This window comes from Vipera ursinii, assembly GCF_947247035.1.
Source record: "Vipera ursinii genome assembly, chromosome: 12".
Lineage (NCBI taxonomy): Eukaryota > Metazoa > Chordata > Lepidosauria > Squamata > Viperidae > Vipera > Vipera ursinii.
Genome location: NC_139525.1, coordinates 15370430 through 15380635, shown reverse-complemented (window position 1 = coordinate 15380635; position 10206 = coordinate 15370430).

The following is a 10206-nucleotide window of genomic DNA, read 5'->3' as shown; positions in this document are numbered from 1 at the left end:
TAATTGTTCTCACTGTCAGAAAATTTCTCCTAGGTTGGATCTCTCTTTAACAACTGACTGAGATCATGAAAAATGTAACCCACCATTTATAATAGAGGTTCTTCAAACCTGGCCACTTTTAAGACTTGCGGACTTCAACTCCCAGAGTTCCTCAACCAGCCATGCTGTCTGGGGAATTCTGGGAGTTGAAGTCCACAAGTCTTAAAAGCTGCCAAGTTTGGAGACCCCTTGTTATAAAGACACTTCCTCCTCATTCTCTGTCAGGTTTTAATTTCCATCTTGTCAACACTGCCAGCCTGGGCAGGAAGGCCAAATACCATGAAGGAGGAAAGGAAGATTGAAGGGTCTTTACTTTAAAGCAGGGGTCTTCAAACTTGTGGACTTCAACTCCCAGGGCTGGCTGACGAATTCTGGGAGTTGAAGTCCACAAGTCTTAAAGTTGCCAAGTTTGAAGACCCCTGCTTTAAAGTCTTCACTTTACTCTAACCCATCCTTTCACAGCTTAGATTCACACAACACTCTACATTTCAAGAAGTGTTGCAGGAAGGTTTGTAAATCAGGATATGAATCCTAACATTGTGAAACAAGCTTACCGATGAGAAAACGGTTATCAAGCATTCCAAATGCATTTTGGCTTAATGCCCAGATGTAATTTTTGGCAGAACTTATAAATATGATATTATCAAGCATTTTTTGTTACCATTTATTTTATTTTGTTTTATTTTATTTTAAAAAAATCTCTTTCCTAAGTCACCAATGAAAAAGAGCAACCTCTTTCTTAAAAAAAACAACCTCAAATTTATTCATTAGCCTTTAGCAAGAACATTCATTGCAAAATATCTTGAAAACCGTGTAGTCCAATGAAGGTCTTTAAAAAACATTCATGAAACCCAAACCAAAACAAATTGAGGAACAATGAAAGACGGAGTGACAAACGAGAGAAGTTTCATTTACATTAAACCCAACTGCATGAGACAACTTTACATTTGGCAGTGATTTAACATATACTTTGTAATTTCAGCATAAACAATTTCAAAATTCTAAGACAGTCAATGAGATTATTTCACCACATTGATCAGCACCAGATCTTAGATCTCTTAGGATGGTAGAAGGTTGTTTGAGAAGAGATTGCTTATAGAAGGTCTGACTATATCGGTGTTTGCCAACCTTGGCCACTTGAAGATGTGTGGGCCTCAACTCCCAGAATTCCCCATGCTGGCTGAGGAATTCTGGGAGTTGAAGTCCACTTATCTTCAAGCTGCCAAGTTTGAGGAACAATGCTGTATGTTTGAGAAACAATGCTCTAATCATGTACAAACAGTGTCACCATAACTAGCTGCCTGTGTATTGAAAAAGAAGCACAAGAAACGGATCGATGGAAAATCCACTTTTGCACCTCCTTCTTCAGAGGAGGACAAAGTAGATCAACATCTGCTAATATCCAGCAAAATATGAGCTAGGAACTTCCCTGGTCACTGCTGAGTCTCAAGTAGCTCTCAAAATGGATCAAGGGATCAACCCTGCTCCCCCCCCCTCCATATACTCATGTTTTTACTTTTTCTCTGTCTGGTTTTGCAAAAAAACACACACCTAACCATAGTTCTCCGAATATCCAAGTATTTGCAACATACAATCATAAATACGTAAAGAGTGAAAAGTTTCAGGATTTAGATTATGAACTCTCCTTCTGTGCCCAAGTAGATTACAGAGCGTCATCCTTCAGGTTTACTTGACCTTGTGTATTTACAACCAAAAAGGACAGATATACGCATACAGATAGTCTTCCACTTAAGACTGGCCACTTAATGACGCTTTAAAGTTACGACAGTCCTCCCCAGAGCTATTTATGACTGTTTTTGAACTTATAATGGCTACACATCCACCCCTCATGTGTGGACACACGATTGCGTTTTTGGCACTTTGCAACCAGCTCACCTTTCAAGCCATTTCCACCCTCCTGCAGAGAAGGGCAGGATATAAATGGAATTAAAATAAAAAATAAATAAATAAAATATGACCACAATTAGCAAAGGTTTTTTTTTGCTGATTACACCCATTGGGGAAAATGGGTTTGCTTAACAAATGTCAAAAAATTGGTTCTGGTCACACAATGCCTTGATTTATGACTGCAATAACTGATGACTGTAATTCTGGGCTTAGTTACAGTCGTAAGTTGAGGACTATCTGTATTAATGTTTTCATGGTCATTACATGACAAAAGGAAGGCCCCACTTCATTATTCAATAAATATCTGCTTTTTTCTTCTTCCAAATGAAAACATTCTTTTATCGAGAATAAAAAGTCATAACCACATTTAAAGACAGCCAAAAGTATCATGCAGTAAAACATTCTGCCACCCTTAAAAATGCTGTTTTTTCCCACTTGTCATTTTTCTGTAACATGGCACATTTTAATACTATCCAGAGATGTAAAGTCTATTTAAAAAAGAAGAAGAAGAAGAAGCTAGAAATTTACAGGAAAATAAAGGGAATAAATCAGGTTTTTCATTGGGCTCATAAAAAAGAAGAAATAGGGGAAGAGAACACACAATTCCCTAACCCAATTTTTAAAGCCCTCATATTTCTCATGTAGTAAAAGCTGACAACAATAAAGCTAGGGTGGGATTTAATATCAGTCCTCTGAGTTGGCCTGATGGGTCACCGGAACAGTGTTTTTCCAACTTTTAAGACGTATGGACTTCAATTTTCAGAATTCCCCAGCCAGGAGAATTCAGGGAGTTGAAGTCCACGCCTCTTAAAGTTGCCAAGTTTGAAACACACTGATCTAAGATGCTGACTAGGATAAAATTAGGACAGGTAAGATCGTGATTATGTTGTGAAAATCCTGAGCCCAAAAAAAAATCTTTCACCATTTTTGTGAACCAACCCGTCACATTGTCCTCATGTGGCATATCTGTTTAAACCCAGATCGTGTCAGTCTTAAATTTGCATCTTGTTCAATGCATTAAGGGTTAAGATGCTGCATTAAACTCAGCCAGAGAACTGGGATGCGTTTGTTTCTTCTTACTCCGATAACTAGCTTTCCACACTTCAGGAAAAGGAGTTCCCATGCTCTTTTGGTTTTTAAATTTCCTCTCCAATATTACCCTTATTAAAGCTGTAAAGCACACGATAAACACACTGGAACGCGGAAACATTTTGGCACAATTATTTTTCTTCTACTCTTTACATGTAACAGACATACCGTCTTAAGAAACACCAGGAAAAGAAGAAAAACAGCAACAGGTCAGTATTTTAGCTTAGTGTCAAGGTCGGCAGCCTTTGGCTACAGATCATATAGCAAGAGCACTTATATACCGCTTCACACTGCTTTACAGCCCTCTTTAAGCAGTTCACAGAGTCAGCCTATTGACCCTAACAATCTGGGTCCTCATTTGACCGACCTCAGAAGAAGGCTGAGTCAACCTCAAGATGGTCAGGATCGAACTCCTGGCAGTGGGCAGTGAGTTAACCTGCAATGCTGCGTTTTAATCACTGCGCCACCATGGCTCCTAACGCAACATCCGATCAGCTACAGCAATAGCAATAGCACTTAGACTTATATGCCACTTCACAGCCCTCTCTAAGTGGTTTACAGAGTCAGCATATTGCCCCCCCCCCCAACAATCTGGGTCCTCATTTTATCGACCCCGGAAAGATGAAAGGCTGAGTCAACCTTGAGCCGGTTAGGATCGAACTGCTGGCAGTGAGCAGTGACTTAGCCTGTAATACTGCATTCTAAGCATTGCACCACCACACCCCAGCCAATTTGTGGCACAACCCGTAATTCCTGCCAACTCTGCCAAAAGCTGGTGGCAAATCACTAATGCCCAGCAATAGGATAGTTTGGTTTTTTTGTTTTTTAAAAAGCAAGGTTTAAGATAGCTGTGTCAGTGCAGCAAGCTGTTCAAAAGAAAAGGAAGAATTGTTCATTTCAGTCCCATCTGCTCTGCAAATAGGTCATCAGACGCTCCCTGCAAATTCCTTTGGAAGCTGAATAAGCAAGGCTGCTTATCCCCGTTTAAGAGAAAGACACAATTCCCTAAACCAAAGCAAAAATGCAAGATTCTCCAGGAGAGAAAAACCAAAAATGAGCTTCTCAAGGACAAGATACCTGGGGGACAAGATGAATGAAGGCAAGACGCCAATTTTAAGTACACTGATGCCCACAATCTATTATTAGCATGTTCCCCCTGCTTTTCACTGCATGCACAGAAGTGGCAGCCATCATCTTTTCTTCAAATATGAAACTGGATTGATTTCTTTCAATTTCTTTATGACCTAGAGGCTACTTTACTCCCAATGGGCTTTGACCAGCTTATGCTTAAAAAGCAGGAAACAATGAAAACGGATACAGACCGGATATGTTCAAAGGGCAGAGGTCTCAAAATATTCCATGGGGCTCCCTATGGAGACTCTGTCTATGGAGATTCTCAGTCATGCAGGACAGGAGTCTCCAAACTTGGCAACTTTTAAGACTTGTGGATTTCAACTCCCAGAATTCCTCAGCCATGCTGGCTGAGGAATTCTGGGAGTTGAAATCCACAAGTCTTAAAAGTTGCCACATTTGGAACCCTTGATCCAAGTCGTGGCTGTTCCATGGGGCTTAACCAGTGTCCTACCCCAGGGCCTGGGAGAAGAGCAACGGCTTCAAAGGGTTTCTGAACATCATCAAGAAGGAACCCTTATGGATTTCTGGGGGGAATTTTATTCCAGACAGTTGGTGCTGTGACAGGAAAGGCATGCTTCCTAGATCTTGACAGGAGATGCCGTTTGATCGGAGGGACCTGGAGTACTTCTACTCTACTATTACCAGACGAGCAGAAATGATCAGAGATAGCTGGTCCCTCAAACGACCACATCCAGTGCCACAAAAAGCTTTTGAGATGGTAACCAGCATCTTGAATTATACTTGGAAGCTAACTGATAAACAGAGAAGCTCGTTGAACCGTGGTGTCACATCACCAGATTACGGCATATCCTATTATTGCCTGCACCACCACACTCTGAATCGGTTGTAGCCTTCAAGCGTTCTCCAAGAGCAGCCACATGGAGGCCACCTTTGCTATACTCCATTTGTGAGGTGACTAGGACATGAGGGACTGTCTGAAATGCTTCCTGATCCAGGAATGGAGGCAACTGGCTCATTAAATGGATCTGTGCAAGAGGCTTTGTGGCCACAGCTGCCATCCACTCTTCAGACAGGAGCTAGGAATCCAAAACAATCCAAGGTCTCCAAGATGACACAACTAGTTGTAACCAGCTATGAAAATAACCTTGAGAAAAAGGAGAAACAGACACGATTAAGGAATGGTCAGCTTGAGAGAAATTCGAATCCAAAGTAGGAATGTAAACTTGAAAAAGCATCTCAGGCTGGACCCTAACCCTACTTCTTTCTCTTCAGGACAAAGGGAGAAAGGGAGAAAGGGGGGAGGCACAGTGAGAGTTGAAAGAGTATGCAACCTTATCATATAAGTAGCTTTAATATTCGTAACTTTGGTGCTCGAGTTTGGTCTACTACCTTAAAGAGGCAGTCTTGAATAAGAAAGGGTCACGCCATATTTATATAACGTATTTTTAGTTTTTGTCGTTGTTAGTCACCCAGAACTGCATCTATGAGCTAGGCAGCCATATAAATCAATTTAAATAAATAAATCCAAGACTAGAGTTAAAAAGTGCTCTGGACAGGGGTGGGGTGGGCAAATATCTATTTTTTATTTATTTATTTATTTTATTTTAATTCCATTTATATCCCGCCCTTCTCCGAAGACTCAGGGCGGCTTACAAGCTTAGCAGTAGCCTTCATTCTATGTATATGCCTGCTTATTAGGGCTTTCACACACACCCCAAGCGGCATTATTACAAAGTCAGCTTATTGCCCCCAACAATCTGGGTCTCCATTTTACCTACCTCGGAAGGATGGAAGGCTGAGTCAACCTTGAGCCTGGTGGGACTCGAACCTGCACTAATTGCAGGCAGCTGGTGTTACTTAAGGAGGCATTAGCCCACTGCTCCACCAAGGCTCTAGAACTACTCAAGTCTTGTTGGAATTGAGTCCGAGTCTGTTCCTTTGCATCCAGACCTACACAAGACTCAAGATACAGGAAGAGAAAATTAAGCAGGGAACAGGGGAGGTTTGGGAATGTTTCCAGACTTTTAAGTCCTCTTTGCAGTGAAGAAGCTTTTCTTCCTCCTCCTCCTCCTCCTCCTCCTCTTGTAACTGTGTGTGTGAATAACCTTGAGAGACAGGAAGGAGGGCTTCAGCTTAGACCACCATCATAAAAAAAGTATCTCAGTCTGTGAAAGGAAAAGAGACGTGGGAAACATCCCAGAAGGGACCTTCCATAGTTTCTGCAGAATAAAAGGAAGGGGTTAATAAAGGTAGTCCTCAACTTACAACAGTTTATTTAGCGGCACTGAAAAATGTGACATGACCATTGTTCACACTTACAACCATTGTGGCATCCTTGTGGTCGCGTGATCAAAATTCAGATGCTTGGCATCTGATTCATATTTATGATGGTCGCAGCGTCCCAGAGGGGGGGGGTGTCACATGATCCCCTTTTGCGACCTTCTGACAAGCAAAGTCAATGGGGGAGCCAGATTCACTTAACAACCACGTTACTAGCTTAACTGCAATGATTCACTTAACAACTGTGGCAAGAAAGGTCGGGAAATGGGGCCAAACTCATTTAATAAATGTCTCACCTAGCAACAGAGATTTTGGGCTGAATTGTGGTCGTAAGTCGAGGACTGCCTGTGACTTTCAGATGTGCAAGATTCTATTCGTGTAACCTTACAAAAAAGGTACAGCTAATGCTCATACCGGTGCTGCTTATCTGGGATAGCTCAAAGAGTTAGCAGACGTTTGTTTTTCTACATGCAGTGAGTATATTTTAATACAAGGGCACCATCAAAGATATGGCAGTTTCTTCCTAGTTGTCAGAACGAGATCTCCTTCTGCGTAACACACGATGCTATGCAAATGGCCATCATCATCTACTCTATTTCTTCAGCCTTGAAAGTTATCAAGTCAAAAATGTCCAATCAAATACAATCAAGACTGCAAGACAGATCACAACAGGAGAAAAATCCATTCCAGCTCTAACACACTACCTTTCGCCACAATTCTGCCAACATTTCCTTGCGACAATTCACTTTTTTTCCCCCCAAAAGGCTACAACACCAAAATCTGAAAGCCCCTTTAGAATGAGGTCAGATGCAAAGTCAAAGTACGGAGCACCCTAGTACATTATAAAATTGGTTTTCTTTGGGGGGGGAAAGCACTTCTATAAATATCTACAACCTAAAGGCTAACAAATACATATCTGTAGACATTCTTATTAGTTTGAACACTTATAATATCCCTTTTCCCCAAACAAACAAACAAAAGAGAGAAGTGTTTTACGCCATTTAACAAATCCCACAAGATGTCTTTGGTGATATATTCAAAAGGAAGAACTATGTGCACGCCACACCAAATCCAAAACACCTGAAAGCATCAATTAATGGATGAACACGTTACAGCGAAGTTTACCCATCGTATCGGCAGCATAATCGTTTGCAGCAATTGAAAAGAGAGGTCCCTTCAACAGATCATGCCTCTCAATCTCGCCCCGGCCTATTTCAGAAGTCCCAGCTAGGCAACATTTTGGAGGCTCGTCAAGTTTAGATACCACCACCACCACCACCACTACTACACTGTGGCCAGTTAGCTGCATTTGGCTTGGAATCACCCAGGCTTGCAGTCAGGGATAGGGGATCTTAAACATTGGCCAACGGTCATGTTGGCTGAAAGCAACAGGGGACAATGCTCTACATATCAAGACGTTCCCATCGGAAGGAAAGCCACCTTAGATATTTTAAGATGGGTGGAGTTGACAAAGAGGCTACCGTTGGGCTGAGTCGCACCCTACTCTGTGTGCCACCCAATGTCTGGAGGGAGGTTTCAGCTTTCCCCTTCTCTCCCCCAGCTGGAATCCTGAGCAGAATTTTCCCCCACCCCCTTTGAAGGAGATGGCAAACTGATGGTAAGGAGCACAAGTGCCAAGACTGGAAGAGTCTGAGAAAATGGAGATCAGGTGGAAAACTTCTTCCCAAACATTTTCAAGGTGCCATGACATAATTTGTTAAGTTCACTCCCCACCCCACCCCAAGAAAAATTAGCATGGCAGGGAAATCTCCCTGGAGGCTTTTAAGAAGAGACTGGACAGCCACTTGTCTGAAACGGTTTAGGCCAGGGTCTTCTGCTGGTTGGACTAGAAGACCTCCAAGGTCCCTCCCTTCCAACCCTGCCATTATTATTAAGAAGACTGGACTAGAATCTTTCTGCCCAATTTGCTTGTTTTCGCCCAACACTGAAAGCCTGTCCTTTATTTTATTTTTATACAACAGACTTCAGCACTTCAAGCTTTTCCCCTCTCCAGGTGGTCCTTGACTTACAACCATTTTTTCAGTGACCGTTCGAAGTGACGACAACACTGGAAAAAGCGACACCAACGTTTTCCACACAAGTGTGGCAGCATCCCCGTGATCATGTGATCAAAATTCAGGGGCTTGACCCATGACGGTTGCTGTGTTCCGGGATCATGTGATCCCTTTTTGCAACCTTCTGACAAGCAAAGTCAATGGGGAAGCCGGATTGACTTAACCGTGTTATTAACTGCAGTGATTCCCTTAACAACCGTGCAAGAAAGGTTGTAAAATGGGGCAAAACTCATTTACCAAATATCTTGTCTGGCAAGGAAAATTTGGGGCTCAATCCTGGTCATAAGTCAACAACTATCTGTAGTAGCTTTGTCCCTATTTTATTTCCAGATTTCAGCTTTTCTCTCTCTAGGGACAGCTACTCCTAGTTGGGAAATCCTTGATTTACTACAAATGGAAGCAGCCAAGAAGCCCGTTTTCTTCTTTTCAAGGGCAGCATCCAGAAGAGGGCAGGGTCACATATTTTAGCTCCTATTTAGAGGGAGAAATTAAATGCTATTAAATGATGCCCCAAGCCTATCACTTAAATTGAGCTCAATGGTTTTGTTTTTCACTCCCATTTCTTTAAAAAGTAAAATTTCGCCACCACGTTTCAGGGACAAGGATTCAAGGGCTTTCCAGCAGCCAAATGCAGAATGGGTGGTATCACAGATAGCTTATCAACTTATTCGTCATAACGCAGAAGTCGGACCGGCGCTTGCTCTGCCCGCGAGCTTTTGAAAAAACAAGTTTCATCCATCTTTGTGCAAAAAGGATTCTGAAGAATTAGCACCAACCTTCCAGTCAGGAAAGGACCAGGGCTTTTTTTGTCATAGAACGCCCAGAACGGAGTTCCGGCACCTTTCTCGGATGGAACCTTGTAGGGTAGGCAAGGCGGGTTGTATGACACGTATGAGTTCCGTCAACTTTTTTTTTTTTACCAAAAAAAAAGCACCGGGCAAGACTTTCAAAGTTTGTCTCACTTGCGAATTCTGAACGCTGCCAGGGGCAACCACGAAAGAAAGGATTGCACGGATTGTTAGAGATGACTCGCCCTGGAGTTCTCCTGCACAATATTTCTGCAAATATCGATAAAGGAGAACATTTGTAGCTCGGGGTTGAAATGAGGGGTCCTTGATGCTTTTGAGCTTTTCTTGCAGACGTTTCATTACCCAAACTAGGTAACATCATCAGTGTTACTCACTAATGATTAGCATTAGTAATGTTACCTAGTTTGAGTAATGAAATATCTGCAAAAAAAACAACCCAGCTCAGAAAGCACCAAGGGCCCCTCATTCCACAAATACCGGGCATTCTTGAAGCCGTGTCTTTGGCAGAGAGACAAACTTGAGAGCTTTTGCCTCATATTACGTGTCCTGTGTGTGCACAGGTGGTACACAGCATCTGGATTTTGTACCAAACCAGCCAGCCTTATTTGGAAAGAAAAGGAGCTTTTCCCATTGGAATGTCACAATTCCCTAGACCAGGGGTAGGCAATCTCAGCTCTTTTATGACTCATGGACTTCAACTCCCAGAATTCCTGAGTCAGCTGACTCAGGAATTCTGGGAGTTGAAGTCCATGAGTCATAAAAGAGCCGAGGTTGCCTACCCCTGACCTAGACGCACATCCTTCTTAGGTGCAACTGGGACAAGTAGAGGTACAGTGCAAGAGAGCTGCGAGGGGAGACCAAGCCAACTTTGGCCAACTAATGGAGGCTTTATTTCCTAAGAAGCTTCTCTG